At 37.6% G+C, this 21,518-nt stretch overlaps 1 protein-coding gene and 1 non-coding gene across 2 annotated transcripts in view; both read left to right on the top strand.

Annotated features, from left to right (window-relative positions):
• Positions 1-21,518, top strand: part of DHX29 (DExH-box helicase 29) — a 302,630-nt gene that overhangs the window by 62,059 nt on the left and 219,053 nt on the right. The gene's annotated exons all lie outside the window — the stretch shown is intronic.
• Positions 15,074-15,288, top strand: LOC128650595 (small nucleolar RNA U3). The gene has a single exon (XR_008400875.1). It is a non-coding gene; the product is annotated as a small nucleolar RNA U3 (small nucleolar RNA).

Raw genomic sequence — 21,518 nt, 5'->3', positions numbered from 1 at the left:
AGCTGCAATCAATGGTAAACCAAATGGCACAGGTCTCTGGTATTTCTAGACAAATGTATTAATACGGTTAACTACCAGGTATAGGTGTCGAGTATCCCAACAACCCAAATGCCTCACACAAATTTGTGTTAACTTTATGGTATGTGTTAACTTTATGGTATAGGTCTTTGTAAAAACACATTACTTATCAGCATCCCACCTATGTGAATGCTACATATATTAAGCATCATTTACGCATGCAATTCACCTAATTTTGATCTGGTGGATATTACCACAGTGGTCATTATTATTTTCAGTTGTCCACCTATGAGACAATTTTGAGACTCCAACAGGGTTTTTCATTGTGATAGGGCTCTATCAATATATAGACCATATTTTAGTAGGCATGTGCATATTTTAAAGTTATCTGCATACCCTTTAATTTTTAACCATAATAGTAAAAGTTATGTTTTATATTCTTTCTTTCTTCAAATATTAAAAATATTTTTTCATAACGTTCAAGAGTGCTACATTTGTACTGTTTCATCAGCTCTTTACTGGTTTGTTGTTAAATTTATGACCAGTACAAGCACCATTCCCTAGTAAACCATTATTACAAATAAATACATAAAGGGGAACGTTTGTGATCTCAAGTAGTGTCATTGCTATTTCTTGTGATAATTTACACAAACTAATGCCATTTAATGCTGCAGACATGCCCATGTTACCTACCTATGTATGCTTTTCAACAATGAATTCTATAATAACAAAGCTAATTTAACCCTTTCATGACAGGGTTAAAGTGTCTACATCGGAACACCTGTTCCGATGTAGACAAATTGAAACTACGCGATCGTGCATACGATCGCGAGATTTCAATTATTGGATCGCATCTGGGGGGCGTCCCTACAACCCTAGGAACGCCCTCCAGACCGCGATCAAGTCCTTGAAGCACAGAAGGCTTCAGGACAGCCGTTTGTTATGACGTTCTATTCCGTCATAACGGCTTTAAAGCCCAGTGTAAATATGACGGAATAGAACGGCATAACGGCGTTAAAAGGTTAATAATAGAAGTTGCACTAAAGTGTGGGTTCCTATCTAATAGTTGGAGAGTTTTTGGCTAGCAGAAGAAAGTAACTTCATACTTCTATGTGGTATATTTAGGTTTAATAAATATATATATATAGTAATTATATACACGCAACAATACAGATATCTGTGCTTGATTGTGTGCTTACATGTAAATATTACATCTTAGCTCTAAAATTCAAAGAAATATGAATGCATTTATATTTGTGTTTGTATTATTTGTATTCTCTCGTTTATTTTAGGTTCCTAGATTTTAGCGCCATCTATTGGTTATCGTATTGTTTATCTTTGTTTTATGACTTGTAGGTCAAGATCTCTAAGTAAAACAAGCTAAATGATCTGATCTATAATAAGTAATATTTAATCTCCTTCTGAAAGTGCATAAAATGTACGTTTGTGCATATACAGTAACCGGTATATGTATTTCTATATATGTAACGTCTATTGGGATATTTCTCTTTTCACCCTCTGCTACTATATAAAAAAATAGTTTCTTACCACACAGTTATGTTTTGTTATCGGACTCGGATCTCCCAATATTAGCTATATAACTTATATTGTTGTCGCACTAACCACAACGCCATCTGTTGGTTGTATCGTTCTCAGCAACCTCAGCACAGCGCCATCTATTGGTTTTAGTGTTAATTTAGATTAAAAGAACCCATATTCGGAGACTGGTTACTGAAATAACAATATAACCAATAGATGGCGCTAAATATCCCAGTAACTGCAGCTCTATCTATTGGTTATATTGTTCTTAGTAACCTCGGTGCCCTCTATTGGTTGTACATTGTTTGGTAATTGCGTCACCATGTATTGGTTATATCATTATCTTATAATCTCAGCCCCATCTATTGGTTGTATATTGATTGATAATGGCTGCACCTTTATGGTTATATTGTTCTCAGTAAACACGACGCCCTCTATTGGTTGCACATTGTTTGGTAATCGCATGTCCGTGTATTGGTTAGCAGCTAGCTCATAACCTCAGCACCATCTATTGGTTATATATTGTTTGATAATGGCAGCACCATTTATTAGTTATAACATTTTAGAACATCGGCGCCATCTATTGGTTGTATATTGTTTTATAAAGGCAGCGCCATTTCGGCTAGATTACGAGTTTTGCGGTAAGAGCAGCTCGGTGCTAACTTGCAAGTTATTTCCACCACTCACCTCCCTATAGCGCCGCTATTACAGGTTTGCATAAACCCGGCGTTAGCAGGCAATATTGCAGCATTGAGCAAACTTGAGCTCCATACCGCACTCCAATACCAGCGCTGCTTTGAGCTGGTTTTACGTGCTTGTGCATGATTTCCCTATAGACATCAATGGGGAGAGCCGGCTAAAAAAAAACCTAACACCTGCAATAATGGAGCGCAAAGCTCCGTAACGCTGCCCCGTTGATTCCTATGGGGAAAAAAAAGTTATGTTTACACCTAACACCCTACCATAAACCCCGAGACTAAACACCCCTAATCTGCTGCCCCCGACATCGCCGACACCTACATTACACTTATTAACCCCTAATTTGCCGCCATCTGCCTACACTTATTAACCCCTAATCTGCTGCCCCCAATGTCGCCACCACCTACATTACACTTATCAACCCCCAATCTGACGCCACCGCCGCCACCTACCTACACTTATTAACCCCTAATCTGACACCCCTAACATCGCCGCCACCTACATTACACTTATTAACCCCTAATCTGCCGTCCCCAACGTCGATGCCACTATACTAAAGTTATTAACCCCTAAAACTAAATCTAACCCTAACACCCACTAACTTTAATATAATTAAAATAAATCTAAATAAAGATTACTATCATTAACTAAATAATACCTATTTAAAACTAAGTACTTACCTGTAAAATAAAACCTAAGATAGCTACTATATAACTAATAGTTACATTGTAGCTAGCTTAGGTTTTATTTTTATTTCACTTTGTATTTATTTTAACTAGGTAGACTAGTTAGTAAATAGTTATTAACTATTTACTAACTACCTAGCTAAAATAAATACAATTAGTTTAGCACAAAATAGCAAGAGCACTACACTGGTAAGATAGGAACGCTCAGTTTAGTAGTTTAATACATACAAGAAATATTCAGGTTATTTATAAATGGTGTATCCTTTTATATAAGTATATTTGGATACCTGTATAGATTTATACCTGGTGAGCTTGAGTGCTTGTGCATAAAACAACACTAGTTACAAATATAGTCTATATCAGAGAAGATAGAGACTAAAAGAATGCACTTAAGTAGCACTTCTGTTCCTGGAAAGGATGTTAGGATTAGTATTAAATTTTAAACAACCACTGTAGACCAAGGGGTTGAAAGAAAAATTAAAACATAACTTTTATTAACTCAACATTGGATAAAAATATAATGTGTGAATGTGTGCACTTTAAAAACACATAGCAACTCTACTAATAATGAAAGTGGCTCTAAATGTTTGTTAGATAAATAGCCTTGGACTTAAAATATTGTTTAAATATATGTATACTAAGTAATATAAATCTATCCAGTGGATAGTTTACTTATATCCTTCAGTATTAAGTTATTATTCAGTATAATACTGAAGGATATAAGTAAACTATCCACTGGATAGATTTATATTACTTAGTATACATATATTTAAACAATATTTTAAGTCCAAGGCTATTTATCTAACAAACATTTAGAGCCACTTTCATTATTAGTAGAGTTGCTATGTGTTTTTAAAGTGCACACATTCACACATTATATTTTTATCCAATGTTGAGTTAATAAAAGTTATGTTTTAATTTTTCTTTCAACCCCTTGGTCTACAGTGATTGTTTAAGTTTCATACTAATCCTAACATCCTTTCCAGGAACAGAAGTGCTACTTAAGTGCATTCTTTTAGTCTCTATCTTCTCTGATATAGACTATATTTGTAACTAAAATAATTACAAAGTTACCTGCAAAATAAAACCTAACCTGAGTTACACTAACACCTAACTTTATACTACAATTAAATAAATTACATTAATTAAGTACAATTAACTAAATTACAAAATAAAAAACCACTAAATTACACAAAATAAAAAATAAATTATCAAATATTTAAACTAATTACACCTAATCTAATAGCCCTATCAAAATACCCCCCCAATAAAAAACCCTAGCCTACAATAAACTACCAATGGCCCTTAAAAGGGCCTTTTGCGGGGCATTGCCCCAAAGAAATGAGCTCTTTTTTACCTGTAAAAAAATAATACAAACAACCCCCCAACAGTAAAACCCACCACCCACACAACCAAACCCACCAAATAAAATCCTATTTAAAAAACCTAAGCTCCCCATTGCCCTGAAAAGGGCATTTGTATGGGCATTTCCCTTTCAAAGGGCATTTAGCTCTTTCTCTGCCCAAACCCTAAGCTAAAAATAAAACCCACCCAATAAACCCTTAAAAAAAACTAACACTAACCCCCAAAGATCCACTTACAGTTTTTGAAGACCGGACATCCATCCTCAACGAAGCCGGGAGAAGTCTTCATCCAAGCGGCAAGAAGTCCTCAACAAAGCCGGGAGAAGTCTTCATCCAAGCAGCAAGAAGTGGTCCTCCAGAAGGGCAGAAGTCTTCATCCAGACGGCATCTTCTATCTTCATCCTTCCGACGTGAAGCGGCTCCATCTTCAAGACATCCGGCGCGGAGCATCCTCTTTTTTCCATGGCTCTTCCAGAATGAATTCTCCTTTATATGACGTCATCCAAGATGGCGTCCCTTGAATTCCGATTGGCTGATAGAATTATATCAGCCAATCGGAATTAAAGGTGAAAAAATCCTATTGGCTGATGCAATCAGTCAATAGGATTGAGCTTCAATCCTATTGGCTGAACAACATGTCACTTCACTCTCACAGTGGCTGTTTCATCAGGTTCATGAATCAGCTGCCTGACATAAGTTTCCTTTCCTTACCTGCTGTCTTATATTTACTTCATTCCAGCAGAACTACATAACCAACATTATGCCACAAAATCACCCCGAAAGCGACTCTTTAGTGCATCACGCCCACTCCTACAATTGCCACATAAATCATGTGGCACAAAGCACCTTCATTATTACTAGAGAAAATTGAAGCATACCTAATATGAAACACAAAGAAAAAAGAAATATGATTCAGATAGTGTTTAAAATGTTTACAACTTTCCAATTTTTTTCTAATATTAAATTTACATTGTTGAAAATTAAGTAGGTAGGCTCAGGAACTTTTATGCCAATAGAGCACTAAATGGCAGCAGGTTTTACACAAACTAATGCCATTTAATGCTCCAGACATGCCCATGTTACCTACCTAAGAATGCTTTTCAACAACGAATTCTATAATAACAAAGTTAATTTAATAATATAAGTTACACTAAAGTGTGGGTTTGTCTAATAGCTGGAGAGCTTTTGGCTATCCTGGTTTAAAAAAGAGAAAACATCTATAAAGTGAGCTGAGCCACACAATTAAATGAAAATCTGTGTTCAGGGTTATATGATGCAGGGTAGCTTATGCAAAGCTGAGCAGAAGAAAGTTACTTCATACTTCTATGTGGTATATTTAGGTTTAATAAATATATAAATATATATACGCAACAATACAGATATATGTGCTTGATTGTGTGTGCTTACATGTAAATATTACATCTTACCTCTAAAATGCAAAGAAATATAAATGCATTTATAGTTGTTTGTATTATTTTTATTCTCTCGTTTTAGTTTTCCTAGGTTTTAGCGCCATCTATTGGTTATCATATTGTTTATCTTTGTTTCTGACTTGTAGGTCAAGATCTCTAAGTAAAAAAGCTAAATAATCTAACCTTCTGAAAGTGCATAAAATGTACGTTTGTGCATATACAGTAACCGGTATATGTATTTCTATATATGTAACGTCTATTGGGGTATTTCTCTTTTCACCCTTTGCTACTATATAAAATAAATGCTCTTACCACACAAGTATGTTTTGTTATCGGAGCGCCCAATATTAGCTATATAACTTATATTGTTGTCGCACTAACCACAACGCCATCTGTTGGTTGTATCGTTCTCAGCAACATCAGCACAGCGCTATCTATTGGTTTTAGTGTTAATTTTAGATTAAAAGAACCCATATTCGGACACTGGTTACTGAAATAACAATATAACCAATAGATGGCGCTAAATATCCCAGTAACTGCAGCTCCATCTATTGGTTATATTGTTCTCAGTAACCTCGGCGCTCTCTATTGGTTGTACAACATTGTTTAGTAATCGCATGTCCGTGTATTGGTTAGCAGCTAGCTCATAACCTCAGCGCCATCTATTGGTTATATATTGTTTGATAATGGCAGCACCATTTATTAGTTGTAACATTTTATAACATCGGCGCCATCTATTGGTTATATATTGTTTGATAAAGGCAGCGCCATTTATTAGTTGTAACATTGTATAACATCGGCGCCATCTATTGGTTATATATTGTTTGATAAAGGCAGCGCCATTTATTATTTATAACATTTCATAACATCAGCGCCATCTATTGGTTATATTGTTCTCAGTAACCTCAGCTCCATCTATTGATTGTACGGTATATTCAATAATCTTAGCGCCATCTATTGGTTGTATATTGTTCAGTAGATGCAGCTCCATTTATTGGTTAAATCAGTATATTGTAATCTTAGCGCCCTCTATTGGTTGTAAATTGATTTATGGCATCCCCATTTATTAGTTTAACATTTCATGCCGTTTATTCGTTAGAACACTTCATAACCTCAGCGCCATCTATCGGTTATATTGTTCTCAGTAACCTCAGCGCCATCTATCGGTTATATTGTTCTCAGTAACCTCAGAGCCATCTATCGGTTATATTGTTCTCAGTAACCTCAGCGCCATCTATTGGTTATATTGTTCTCAGTAACCTCAGAGCCATCTATCGGTTATATTCTTAGTAACCACAGAGCCATCTATTGGTTATGTTGTTCTTAGTAACCTCAGCGCCATCTATTGGTTATATTGTTCTCAGTAACCTCAGAGCCATCTATCGGTTATATTCTTAGTAACCACAGAGCCATCTATTATTTATGTTGTTCTTAATAACCTCAGCGCCATCTATTGATTGTACGGTATATTCAATAATCTTAGCGCCATCTATTGGTTGTATATTGTTCAGTAGATGCAGCTCCATTTATTGGTTAAATCAGTATATAGTAATCTTAGCGCCCTCTATTGGTTGTAAATTGATTGATGGCATCCCCATTTATTAGTTTAACATTTCATGCCGTTTATTAGTTAGAACACTTCATAACATCAGCGCCATCTATCGGTTATATTGTTCTCAGTAACCTCAGCGCCATCTATCGGTTATATTGTTCTCAGTAACCTCAGAGCCATCTATCGGTTATATTGTTCTCAGTAACCTCAGCGCCATCTATCGGTTATATTGTTCTCAGTAACCTCCGAGCCATCTATCGGTTATATTGTTCTCAGTAACCTCAGCGCCATCTATTGGTTATATTGTTCTCAGTAACCCCTGCGCCATCTATTGGTTATATTGTTCTCAGTAACCTCAGCGCCATCTATTGGTTATATTGTTCTCAGTAACCTCAGCGCCATCTATTGGTTATATTGTTCTCAGTAACCTCAGCGCCATCTATTGGTTATATTGTTCTCAGTAACCTCAGCGCCATCTATTGGTTATATTGTTCTCAGTAACCTCAGAGCCATCTATCGGTTATATTCTTAGTAACCACAGAGCCATCTATTGGTTATGTTGTTCTTAGTAACATCAGCGCCATCTATTGGTTATATTGTTCTCAGTAACCTCAGAGCCATCTATTAGTTATATTCTCAGTAACCACAGAGCCATCTATTGGTTATGTTGTTCTTAGTAACCTCAGCGCCATCTATTGGTTATATTGTTCTCAGTAACCTCAGAGCCATCTATCGGTTATATTGTTCTCAATAACCTCAACGCCATCTTTTGGTTGTATATTTAATAATCGCATTTCCATGTACAGTATTGGTTATATATTGTTTGATTATATTAGTGATAACATTTCATAATATATTGTTTAGTGATGGCAGCGACATTTATTAGTTATAACATTTCATAACATCTGCGCCATTTAAAGGTTGTATATTATTCGGTAAACGCATCTTCATTTATTGGTTAACTCGTTATATAATAATTACCTTAGATAATATTGTTTGTTGATGGCAGAGCCATTTATTATTTATAACATTTCATAACATCAGCGCCCTCTATTTGTTGGTTGTAAAATTGTTGATGGCAGCGCGATTTATTAGTTATAACATCGGCGCCCTCTATTGGTTGTAAATATTGTTTGATGATGGCATCCCCATTTATTAGTTAAAACAGTAGCGCCATCTATTGGTTGCATATTGTTTGTTGATGGCAGCGCTATTTATTAGTTATAACATCAGCGCCATCTATTGGTTTTATGTAGTATTGTTCGTTAAAAATTATAATTTATATCATAACTGTAGCGTTGGTGATGGCAGCGTCATTAGTTATATGATTTTATAACATCATCTCCATCTATTGATTGTATATTGTTCGATAATCACAGCTTCAATTAATGGTTATATCATGACCTCAGTGCCCTCTAATTTATAACAAAGCAGAACATAGCAGACTCATCCTTATAATAAAAAAAACTAAAGTATGGGCCAGCACTACTGCGGTGGTGCTCGTGAAAACTGGGGTAAACTGCCTAACTTACCCTCCAAAATGTAGGTAATAACAATGTCCTGTGGCGGGGCAAAATTACCCGCAGGTAATCAACTTTGCACACGAGCACAATTTTGCGCTTGCGTGCAATCCCGCCTCCTGCCCGCACACAGCCAATCGCATGCGGGCAGGAGCTGTTAATCTCCTTGTTCAGACTCGACCGATTAGATTGAATTTCGCCACTTTAGAGGTGGCGAAGAGCTTAGGGAAGCAGCGTTCTGGTGACCGCTGCTTGATAAATTACGGCGAGCAAGTTCTTGTGAGAACTTGCAGCCGTAGGGGCTTGATAAATCGAGCCCATAGTGTCTCTGTTTTTAAACCTTAGGTTTTCGCACCAGGCAGTCATTTTTGCACTCTGGCTCCCTCTAGTGATCATCTCAGTATTTTACATTAGACTATGTAGCAAACTTATCAAAAACAATAGCCTAGATTATGAGTTTTGCGTTAGAGGCTGTGCGGTGCTAACGAGCAGTTTATGCTCACCGCTCACTTGCAGACAGCGCTGGTATTACGGGTTAGCCGCAAAACGCGTTAGCCGCAAAAAAGTGAGCGTAGAGCACTTCTCAATACCAGCGCTGCTTACGTTAGCGGTGAGCTGGTAAAACGTGCTCGTGCACGATTTCCCCATAGGAATCCATGGGGGAGAGCCGGCTGAAAAAACCTAACACCTGCAAAAAAGCAGCGTAAAGCTCCTAACGCAGCCCCATTGATTTCTATGGGGAAATAAAAGTTATGTCTACACCTAACACCCTAACATGAACCCCGAGTCTAAACACCCCTAATATTACACTTATTAACCCTTAATCTGCCGCCCCCTGCATTATATTATTAACCTATAATCTGCCGCTCCGGACACCGCCGCCACCTACATTATACTTATGAACCCTTAATCTGCCGCCCCCAACATCGCCGACACTATAATAAAGTTATTAACCTCTAAACCTAACACCCCCTAACTTAAATATAATTAAAATAAATCAAAATAAAATTACTACAATTAACTAAATAATTCCTATTTAAATCTAAATACCTATAAAATAAACCCTAAGCTAGCTACAATATAACTAATAGTTACATTGTAGCTAGCTTAGGGTTTATTTTTATTTTACAGGTAACTTTGTCTTTATTTTAACTAGGTACAATAGTTATTAAATAGTAAACTATTTAATAACTACCTAGTTAAAATAAAGACAAATTTACCTGTTTGAAATAAATAAAGTTTGAAATAAACAGAATTAATATGAGTGCAACCAAGATGGTATTATATTAATTATTAGAACAAAATTGTATATGGAATTGTTTTATATAGATGGATATTGTTATGTCAATTTTGCCTCTTATGTTTTTTCTTCTTTTTCTTTTTCTTTGTTTTGTTTTTTTCTTCCCTGCATTGTCCGATACAGATGGTATGCTCTGTTTATTTGATATCTTTTTTTTCCCTTCAATAAAAAAAAAGAATTGTTTAAAAAGAAAGACAATCCCTTTATTACCCATTCCCAGTTTTGCATAACCAATACTGTTATAGAAATACACTTTTCACCTCTAATTACCTTGTATCTATGCCTCTACTTGACTGTCCCTTTTAATCCAGGGTTCTTCAAACCACGGGTCGAGACCCATTACTGGGTTGCAACACCATGTTTACTGGGTCGGGACTTAAGTGTGTGTTGTATGAGAATGTGGTTGTGTGTGTGTTGTAGAAGAGTGTGTGTGTTGTATGTGTAATATGAGAGTGTCTGTATGTGTTGTATGTGTAATATGAGAGTGTCTGTATGTGTTGTATGACAAGTGTGTGTGTTGTATGAGAGTGTATTTGGTGTGTGTGTTGTATTGGAGTAGGTGTGGTGTGTGTTGTATGAGAATTTGTGTATCGAATGAGAGCGTGTGTATTGTATGAGAATGTGTATTGAATAAGAGTGTGTGTGTGTTGTATGAGAGTGTGTGGGTGGTTGTTGTGTGTGTTATATGAGTGTAAAATCAGTGGATATAGGAGGCGCTATAGAGCCGTAGGATATATAGATATAAATAAATGTAAAATTCACTCTCATACAACACACTCATATAACACAGATACGGATAGGGTATAGCGCTAGACCAAAAACCTACTTAGCCTCACTAAAGGTTATTGTCTCCTCCCTAGACAATAGAGAATTAAGAATGTAAAATCAGTGGATATAGGAGGCGCTATAGAGCCGTAGGATATATAGATATAAATAAATGTAAAATTCACTGTATCGTTACCAGTTAAAACAATCCAAAAAATCCAAAAATCCCAATGACCCTTAAGGGATACGTTAAAATACTATTTATGTGCAAAATCTGTGATAAAAAATCGGTGATAATTAAAAATTAAGGCAAATGTCTACGTACATATATATATAAAAACAATTTATCAAAGTGAAATGTCAATGCATAAAAGGTTGACACATACAATCCATATAACAATCAATCATACATAAAATAAAACCGGTTTAAACATACACACTATACATAACCCCTCAGATTCCCCAAGTGGTCACCTAGGACCCGGAACCGGGTGACGTCACTCACGGGATTTTCGCTGAGCAGACATCTAAAGGAGCAGCCGGAGTGTCGGGCCAGGTAAGGAGATCGCTGGCAGACACTTGTAAGAAGGTAGGAGAGCCTCCCGGCTAAGTTATAAATACTTGATTGCCTATTAACTAAGAGAACATTAAGGAAGGAGCTCTATACCATCGTGGGCTTTTATTTGTGACCAAAAAAGACTGGGGATATAACGGCACCATTCAGAAACATTAAAATTTATATCTTTGGATTTACAATAATTAAACCCACATTATCATTCCGGACCATCATCTTTGGGGGATCCCCTTGAATTACTAACACCAAGATTAGAACACAGTCATTATAGGTGTTCTCCGCCAGCCACATTTGATTTGGGGAATCTGAGGGGTTATGTATAGTGTGTATGTTTAAACCGGTTTTATTTTATGTATGATTGATTGTTATATGGATTGTATGTGTCAACCTTTTATGCATTGACATATTAAATATCACATCTGTGTTTTACTAAATATTGTCACTTGATCATTGATTGCACTTTGATATACTGCATTTATTTCACTTTGATTTTTCACTTGGATAAATTGTTTTTATATATATATGTACCTAGACATTTGCCTTTATTTTTAATTATCACCGATTTTTTATCACAGATTTTGCACATAAATAGTATTTTAACGTATCCCTTAAGGGTCATTGGGATTTTTGGATTTTTAACTTTTTGGATTGTTTTAACTGGTAACGATACAGTGAATTTTACATTTATTTATATCTATATATCCTACGGCTCTATAGCGCCTCCTATATCCACTGATTTTACATTCTTAATTCTCTATTGTCTAGGGAGGAGACAATAACCTTTAGTGAGGCTAAGTAGGTTTTTGGTCTAGCGCTATACCCTATATCCGTATCTGTGTTATATGAGTGTGTTGTATGAGAGTGTGTATTGTGAGTGTGTGCTGTGTGTTTATATGAGAGTGTAGGGTGTGTGTGTGTTATATGGGTGTGTGTTATATGAGTGTGTTGTATGAGAGTGTGTATTGTGAGTGTGTGCTGTGTGTTTATATGAGAGTGTAGGGTGTGTGTGTGTGTGTTATATGAGTGTGTGTTATATGAGTGTGTGTTATATGAGTGTGTGTTATATGAGTGTGTTGTATGAGAGTGTGTGATGTGTGTGTGTGTTGTATGAGAGTGTGTGGGTGGTTGTTGTGTGTGTGTGTTATATGAGTGTGTTGTATGAGAGTGTGTATTGTGAGTGTGTGCTGTGTGTTTATATGAGAGTGTAGGGTGTGTGTGTGTTATATGGGTGTGTGTTATATGAGTGTGTTGTATGAGAGTGTGTATTGTGAGTGTGTGCTGTGTGTTTATATGAGAGTGTAGGGTGTGTGTGTGTGTGTTATATGAGTGTGTGTTATATGAGTGTGTGTTATATGAGTGTGTGTTATATGAGTGTGTTGTATGAGAGTGTGTGATGTGTGTGTGTGTTGTATGAGAGTGTGTGGGTGGTTGTTGTGTGTGTGTGTTATATGAGTGTGTTGTATGAGAGTGTGTATTGTGAGTGTGTGCTGTGTGTTTATATGAGAGTGTAGGGTGTGTGTGTGTGTGTTATATGAGTGTGTGTTATATGAGTGTGTGTTATATGAGTGTGTTGTATGAGAGTGTGTGATGTGTGTGTGTGTTGTATGAGAGTGTGTGGGTGGTTGTTGTGTGTGTGTGTTATATGAGTGTGTTGTATGAGAGTGTGTATTGTGAGTGTGTGCTGTGTGTTTATATGAGAGTGTAGGGTGTGTGTGTGTGTTATATGGGTGTGTGTTATATGAGTGTGTTGTATGAGAGTGTGTATTGTGAGTGTGTGCTGTGTGTTTATATGAGAGTGTAGGGTGTGTGTGTTATATGAGTGTGTTGTATGAGAGTGTGTGTTGTATGAGAGTGTGTGGGTGGTTGTTGTGTGTGTGTGTTATATGAGTGTGTTGTATGAGAGTGTGTATTGTGAGTGTGTGCTGTGTGTTTATATGAGAGTGTAGGGTGTGTGTGTGTGTTATATGAGTGTGTTTTATGTGTGTGTTATATGAGAGTGCGAGAATTTTACTCACTTTGCCAAAAATTTCAGCTATTTTGTTGTATATTTCAAAAAATTTCAGCCCAACCATAAAAATAGGGTCGTGACTCGTGAAGGTATGTGGTATCATGGCACTGGGTCTTAGTGAAAAAAAGTTTGAAGATGGCAAATGTCTTTTGTTATGTTTTGTTATCGCTTCGTCTTAGATTAGTTATTTTGTTATCGCACTAACCACTGCGCCATCTGTTGGTTATATCGTTCTCTGTCGCCGCAACACAGCACCATCTGTTGGTCATATTTTTTATCAGTAACCTCAGCACAGCGCCATCTGTTGGTTATATAGTTCTCAGTGACCGCAGCACAGCGCCATCTGTTGGTTATATTGTTCTCAGTAACCTCAGCACAGCGCCATCTGTTGGTTATATTGTTCTCAGTAACCTCAGCACAGCGCCATCTGTTGGTTATATTGTTCTCAGTAACCTCAGCACAGCGCCATCTGTTGCTTATATCGTTCTCGGTCACCGCAGAACAGCGCCCTCTTTTGGTTATATTTTTTCCCATCTATTGGTTTTAGTGTTATTTTAGTTACGTGTCTCCGAATACATTATTTTAATCCAATAAACATAAGACCCGCAAAGATGCGGAAAGAAAAATACCGCACAAAAACCTCGTACTGAAATTTAAATACCTGTCTCAAAACAAATCTACCAACTGTAAATTTGATCAGAATTGAAAAACTATTTTAAGTCTCGCTCGTAGGAGAACTGAGATGTCCTTTTAAGCAAGTAATTTATTTTAAAATAACGTTTTCGGAGACTGATTACTGAAATAACAATATAACCAATAGATGGCGTTAAAATGCAAGAAACGTAAAACCAACAAGGGGTAAGAATAAAATAATGCACAAGACCTTGCACTGAAGTTTATATTGTTTTACAAGAATGAAAAACTGCATCTGTAAATTTGGTTAGAAGTAAAAAAAAAAATATTTTAAATGACGGCGATGTTCTTGAAAATAAATGTATCTGTCGGATATTTCAGTAACTGTAGCACCATCTATTGGTGATATTGTTCTCAGTAACAGCAGCGCCATCTATTGGTTCTATATTGTTCAATAATCACAGCAGCTCATTTGGGCATTGTTCTCATAACCTTTTTTTTATTTACTGTATTATTTACTATATTTAATAATAATCTCAAGTAGTATAGCATTAACCATAAACAGGTTCCTTTCATGTTATAACATTTTAGTATAAGAAAATATACTATATTGTACAGATACTATAATCAATTAAAATACATGTAAGTGAATAAATAAATGTATAATATTTCAAGGAGAGCTATTGCTATTAATTACATTCACTTTAGCACTAGAGTCACCTATTGGTGATATGTAGGAGTGATTAGTTCACAAACGAATTTAAACGCTTGCGTGATTGGTTACTACTCTTTTATGTAGATTAGATGGATTGTTGAATTCTAACGCTTTTAGCTTTTCTAATAATATAATTATACATTCTATTATAAGTGCTCTACGATTGTTCAATGTGTGTTAATTTTATGTATTAGTAAATAAGTTTTTTTAAGATAATATTCGTTCGTCGCTCTAATGCATAAAAGGAGTTTGTAATCTTTGGTGTATCATTTTTGCAGTTGTAAGGTTAAGACTATACTTTCAGGGATCATTTCTATAGTTTGTGACTGGAGAAATGTGTTCTAAAGTGTCTGAACTCGCTAACCACGAGGAAGATTTAAAGTGTTTACTCCTGAGCGTGAGGAGAGTTTGCAGTGCTGTTTAATACTGTGGCTGCTTGCTATTGATGATCGTTCTTATCTTCATTTTGAAGATATGGATGGGGTGAACACAAACTGAGTGGTTAGATTTTATAAAGTTAATAAAAGATGATTGTTTAGAGTTTTGAATTTCATTTAAAAGTACTTTGAACCCATAAAATGTATTTTGTCATTCAGATAGAGCATGTAATTTTAAGCAACTTTCTGATTAACTCCTAGTATCAGTTTCTTCGTTCTCTTGCTATTTCTATATAAAAAGAAACGCTTTTTTTTTTTCCTGGTTCAGAACTCTGGACAGCAGTTTTTGATTGGTGGATGAATGTATGCACCAATAAGCAAAGACACCTAGGTTGTTCACCAAAAATGGGCCGGCATCTAAACTTGCATTCTTGCATTTCAAATAATGATACCAAGAGAATAAAGAACATTTGATAATAGGAGTAAATTAGAAAGTTGCTTAAAATGTCATGCTCTATCTGAATCACAAAAGAAAAAAAATTGTGTTCAGTGTCCCTTTTAATGGACATTCCAGTGAATTTTTGAATACACACATATATATATATATATATATATATATATATATATATATATATATATATATATATATATATATATATATATATGAATTACATCTGTGAATTTAAACAGAATTGCAATATAAATGCATTGGCTAAAATGCCTCTAGTAAAAAATATCAGTGTTAGCATTTTTATGCACGTGCATAACTAGATATTCCCAGTACACTAGTATTTTTTAAATACTACAGCTGCTCAGAGTGCCAGTGAGGTTTGTAATAATGTCAGAAATTTATAAATTGAGTCATTACCATCTGGTAAACATAATTTATGTTTCTCATTAACACCAGCGACATATTTTGGTTGTATATTGATCAATAATCGCAGCTCAATTGGATATTACGTAGCGTTCTCTATTGGTTGTATATTGTTTGGGTGATGGCAGCGTCATTATATCATTTCTTAATATCAGCGCCATCTATTGGTTGTACATTGTTCAGTAATTGCAGCACCATTTATTGGTTAACCCCTTAATGACAACAGTACTTTTCCATTTTCTGTCCGTTTGGGACCAAGGCTATTTTTACATTTTTGCGGTGTTTGTGTTTAGCTGTAATTTTCCTCTTACTCATTTACTGTACCCACACATATTATATACCGTTTCTCCAACATAGGTGTGTCCGGTCCACGGCGTCATCCTTACTTGTGGGATATTCTCTTCCCCAACAGGAAATGGCAAAGAGCCCAGCAAAGCTGGTCACATGATCCCTCCTAGGCTCCGCCTTCCCCAGTCATTCTCCTTGCCGTTGCACAGGCAACATCTCCACGGAGATGGCTAAGAGTTTTTTGGTGTTTAAATGTAGTTTTTATTCTTCAATCAAGAGTTTGTTATTTTAAAATAGTGCTGGTATGTACTATTTACTCTGAAACAGAAAAGAGATGAAGATTTCTGTTTGTAAGAGGAAAATGATTTTAGCAACCGTTACTAAAATCGATGGCTGTTTCCACACAGGACTGTTGAGATGAATTAACTTCAGTTGGGGGAAACAGTGAGCAGACTTTTGCTGCTTGAGGTATGACACATTCTAACAAGACGATGTAATGCTGGAAGCTGTCATTTTCCCTATGGGATCCGGTAAGCCATTTTCTTAGTTTTAAATATAAGAATAAAGGGCTTCACAAGGGCTTTAAAGACTGGTAGACATTTTTCTGGGCTAAAACGATTACTTTATAAGCATATTTAATGGTTTATAACTTTGAAGAGTTATTTTAATCTTGGGAATTCTGTTAAAAAAACGGCAGGCACTGTATTGGACACCTTTTTCACTGGGGGCCTTTTCTAGTCATAGGCAGAGCCTCATTTTCGCGCCACTAATGCGCAGTTGTTTTTGAGAAGCAAGGCATGCAGATGCATGTGTGAGGAGCTCAGATCCACTGAAAAAGCTTATTGAAGGCGTCATTTGGTATCGTATTCCCCTCTGGGCTTGGTTGGGTCTCAGCAAAGCAGATACCAGGGACTGTATAGGGGTTAAATGTAAAAACGGCTCCGGTTCCGTTATTTTAAGAGTTAAAGCTTTCAAATTTGGTGTGCAATATTTTTAAGGCTTCAAGACACTGTGGTGAAATTTTGGTGAATTTTGAACAATTCCTTCATACTTTTTCACATATTCAGTAATAAAGTGTGTTCAGTTTAAAATTTAAAGTGACAGTAACGGTTTTATTTTAAAACGTTTTTTGTGCTTTGTTATCAAGTTTATGCCTATTAACATGTCTGAACCATCAGATAGACGATGTTCTGTATGTTCGGAAGCCAAGGTTCCTCTCCATTTAAATATATGTGATGAATGTGACAAACAAAGTAGGGACAATGATGCCACTGATAATAATGTTGCCCAAAATGATTCCTTAAGTGAGGGGAGTAAGCATGGTACTGCATCATCTCCTTCTATGTCTACACCAGTCTTGCCCACTCAGGAGGTCCCTAGTTCATCTAGTGCGCCAATCCTCCTTACTATGCAACAATTAACGGCTGTAATGGATAATTCTATTAAAAACATTTTAGCCAAAATGCCCACTTATCAGCGAAAGCGCGACTGCTCTGTTTTAGATACTGAAGAGCATGAGGACGCTGATGATAATGGTTCTGACATGCCCTTACACCAGTCTGAAGGGGCCAGGGAGGTTTTGTCTGAGGGAGAAATTTCAGATTCAGGAAAAATTTCTCAACAAGCTGAACCTGACGTTATTACATTCAAATTTAAATTGGAACATCTCCGCGCTCTGCTTAAGGAGGTGTTATCTACTCTGCATGATTGTGACAATTTGGTCATTCCAGAGAAATTATGTAAGATGGACAAGTTCCTAGAGGTCCCGGTGCCCCCCGAAGCTTTTCACCCCGAAGCGGGTGGCGGACATTGTAAATAAAGAATGGGAAAGGCCCGGCATACCTTTTGTCCCTCCCCCTATATTTAAGAAATTATTTCCTATGGTCGACCCCAGGAAGGACTTATGGCAGACAGTCCCCAAGGTCGAGGGGGCGGTTTCTACTCTAAACAAACGCACCACTATCCCTATAGAAGATAGTTGTGCTTTCAAAGATCCTATGGATAAAAAATTAGAGGGTTTGCTTAAAAAGATGTTTGTTCAGCAAGGTTACCTTCTACAACCAATTTCATGCATTGTTCCTGTCACTACAGCAGCGTGTTTCTGGTTCGAAGAACTTGAAATGTCGCTCAATAAAGCATCTTCTTATGAGGAGGTTATGGACAGAGTTCAAGCACTTAAATTGGCTAACTCTTTTACCTTAGACGCCACTTTGCAATTAGCTAGATTAGCGGCGAAAAATTCAGGTTTTGCTATTGTGGCGCGCAGAGCGCTTTGGCTAAAGTCTTGGTCAGCGGATGTGTCCTCCAAGAACAAATTGCTTAACATCCCTTTCAAGGGGAAAACGCTGTTTGGCCCTGACTTGAAAGAGATTATTTCAGACATCACTGGGGGAAAGGGCCACGCCCTTCCTCAGGATAGGTCTTTTAAGGCTAAAAATAAAACAAATTTTCGTCCCTTTCGCAGAAACGGACCAGCCTCAAATTCTACATCCTCTAAGCAAGAGGGTAATTCTTCTCAAACCAAGCCAGCCTGGAGACCGATGCAAGGCTGGAACAAAGGTAAGCAGGCCAAGAAGCCTGCTACCGCTACTAAGACAGCATGAGATGCTGGCCCCCGATCCGGGACCGGATCTGGTGGGGGGCAGACTCTCTCTCTTCGCTCAGGCTTGGGCAAGAGATGTTCAGGATCCTTGGGCGCTAGAAATAGTTTCTCAAGGTTATCTCCTGGAATTCAAGGAACTACCCCCAAGGGGAAGGTTCCACAGGTCTCAATTGTCTTCAGACCAAATAAAAAGACAGGCATTCTTACATTGTGTAGAAGACCTGTTAAAAATGGGAGTGATTCATCCTGTTCCATTAGGAGAACAAGGGATGGGGTTTTACTCCAATCTGTTCATAGTTCCCAAAAAAGAGGGAATATTCAGGCCAATTTTGGATCTCAAGATCCTAAACAAATTTCTCAGGGTTCCATCGTTCAAAATGGAAACCATTCGGACAATTCTTCCTACCATCCAGGAAGGTCAATTCATGTCCACGGTGGATTTAAAGGATGCGTATCTACATATTCCTATCCACAAGGAACATCATCGGTTCCTAAGGTTCGCCTTTCTGGACAAGCATTACCAGTTTGTGGCACTTCCATTCGGATTAGCCACTGCTCCAAGAATTTTCACAAAGGTACTAGGGTCCCTTCTAGCGGTGCTAAGGCCAAGGGGCATTGCAGTAGTACCTTACTTGGACGACATACTGATTCAAGCGTCGTCTCTGCCACAAGCAAAGGCTCATACGGACATTGTCCTAGCCTTTCTCAGATCTCACGGGTGGAAAGTGAACGTAGAAAAAAGTTCTCTATTCCCGTCAACAAGAGTTCCCTTCTTGGGAACAATAATAGACTCCTTAGAAATGAAGATTTTTCTGACAGAGGCCAGAAAATCAAAACTTCTAAGCTCTTGTCAAGTACTTCATTCTGTTCTTCTTCCTTCCATAGCGCAGTGCATGGAAGTAATAGGTTTGATGGTTGCGGCAATGGACATAGTTCCTTTTGCGCGAATTCATCTAAGACCATTACAACTGTGCATGCTCAGACAGTGGAATGGGGATTATACAGACTTGTCCCCGACGATCCAAGTAGATCAGAGGACCAGAGTTTAACTCCGTTGGTGGCTGACCCTGGACAACCTGTCTCAAGGGATGAGCTTCCGCAGACCAGAGTGGGTCATTGTCACGACCGACGCCAGTCTGGTGGGCTGGGGCGCGGTCTGGAAACCCCTGAAAGCTCAGGGTCTATGGTCTCGGGAAGAATCTCTTCTCCCGATAAACATTCTGGAACTGAGAGCGATATTCAATGCTCTCAAGGCTTGGCCTCAACTAGCAAAGGCCAAATTCATAAGGTTTCAATCAGACTTTCACCCGGGGGAGTGGGAACTCCATCCGGAAATCTTTGCCCACATAACTCAATTATGGGGCATTCCAGACATGGATCTGATGGCGTCTCGTCAGAACTTCAAGGTTCCTTGCTACGGGTCCAGATCCAGGGATCCCAAGGCGACTCTAGTAGATGCACTAGTAGCGCCCTGGACCTTCAACCTAGCTTATGTATTCCCACCGTTTCCTCTCATTCCCAGGCTGGTAGCCAGGATCAATCAGGAGAGGGCTTCGGTGATCTTGATAGCTCCTGCGTGGCCACGCAGAACTTGGTATGCAGACCTGGTGAATATGTCATCGGCTCCACCATGGAAGCTACCTTTGAGACGGGACCTTCTTGTTCAAGGTCCGTTCGAACATCCGAATCTGGCCTCACTCCAACTGACTGCTTGGAGATTGAACGCTTGATTTTATCAAAGCGTGGGTTCTCAGATTCTGTCATTGATACTCTTATTCAGGCTAGAAAGCCTGTAACTAGAAAAATTTACCATAAAGTATGGAAAAAATATATCTGTTGGTGCGAATCGAAAGGATTCCCATGGAACAAGATGAAAATTCCTAAGATTCTATCCTTTCTACAAGAGGGTTTGGAGAAAGGATTATCTGCATGTTCTTTGAAGGGACAGATTTCTGCTTTATCTGTTTTACTTCACAAAAAGCTGGCGGCTGTGCCAGATGTTCAAGCTTTTGTTCAGGCTCTGGTTAGAATCAAGCCTGTTTACAAACCTTTGACTCCTCCTTGGAGTCTCAATTTAGTTCTTTCAGTTCTTCAAGGGGTTCCGTTTGAACCCTTACATTCCGTAGATATTAAGTTATTATCTTGGAAAGTTTTGTTTTTGGTTGCAATTTCTTCTGCTAGAAGAGTTTCAGAGTTATCTGCTCTGCAGTGTTCTCCTCCTTATCTGGTGTTCCATGCAGATAAGGTGGTTTTGCGTACTAAACCTGGTTTTCTTCCGAAAGTTGTTTCTAACAAAAATATTAACCAGGAGATAGTTGTGCCTTCTTTGTGTCCGAATCCAGTTTCAAAGAAGGAACGTTTGTTGCACAATTTGGATGTAGTTCGTGCTCTAAAATTCTATTTAGAGGCTACAAAGGATTTCAGACAAACATCTTCCTTGTTTGTTGTTTATTCTGGTAAAAGGAGAGGTCAAAAAGCAACTTCTACCTCTCTCTCTTTTTGGCTTAAAAGCATCATCCGATTGGCTTATGAGACTGCCGGACGGCAGCCTCCTGAAAGAATCACAGCTCATTCCACTAGGGCTGTGGCTTC

This window comes from Bombina bombina, chromosome 2 (genome assembly GCF_027579735.1).
Source record: "Bombina bombina isolate aBomBom1 chromosome 2, aBomBom1.pri, whole genome shotgun sequence".
Lineage (NCBI taxonomy): Eukaryota > Metazoa > Chordata > Amphibia > Anura > Bombinatoridae > Bombina > Bombina bombina.
This window is presented reverse-complemented; position numbering and strand designations above follow the sequence as displayed.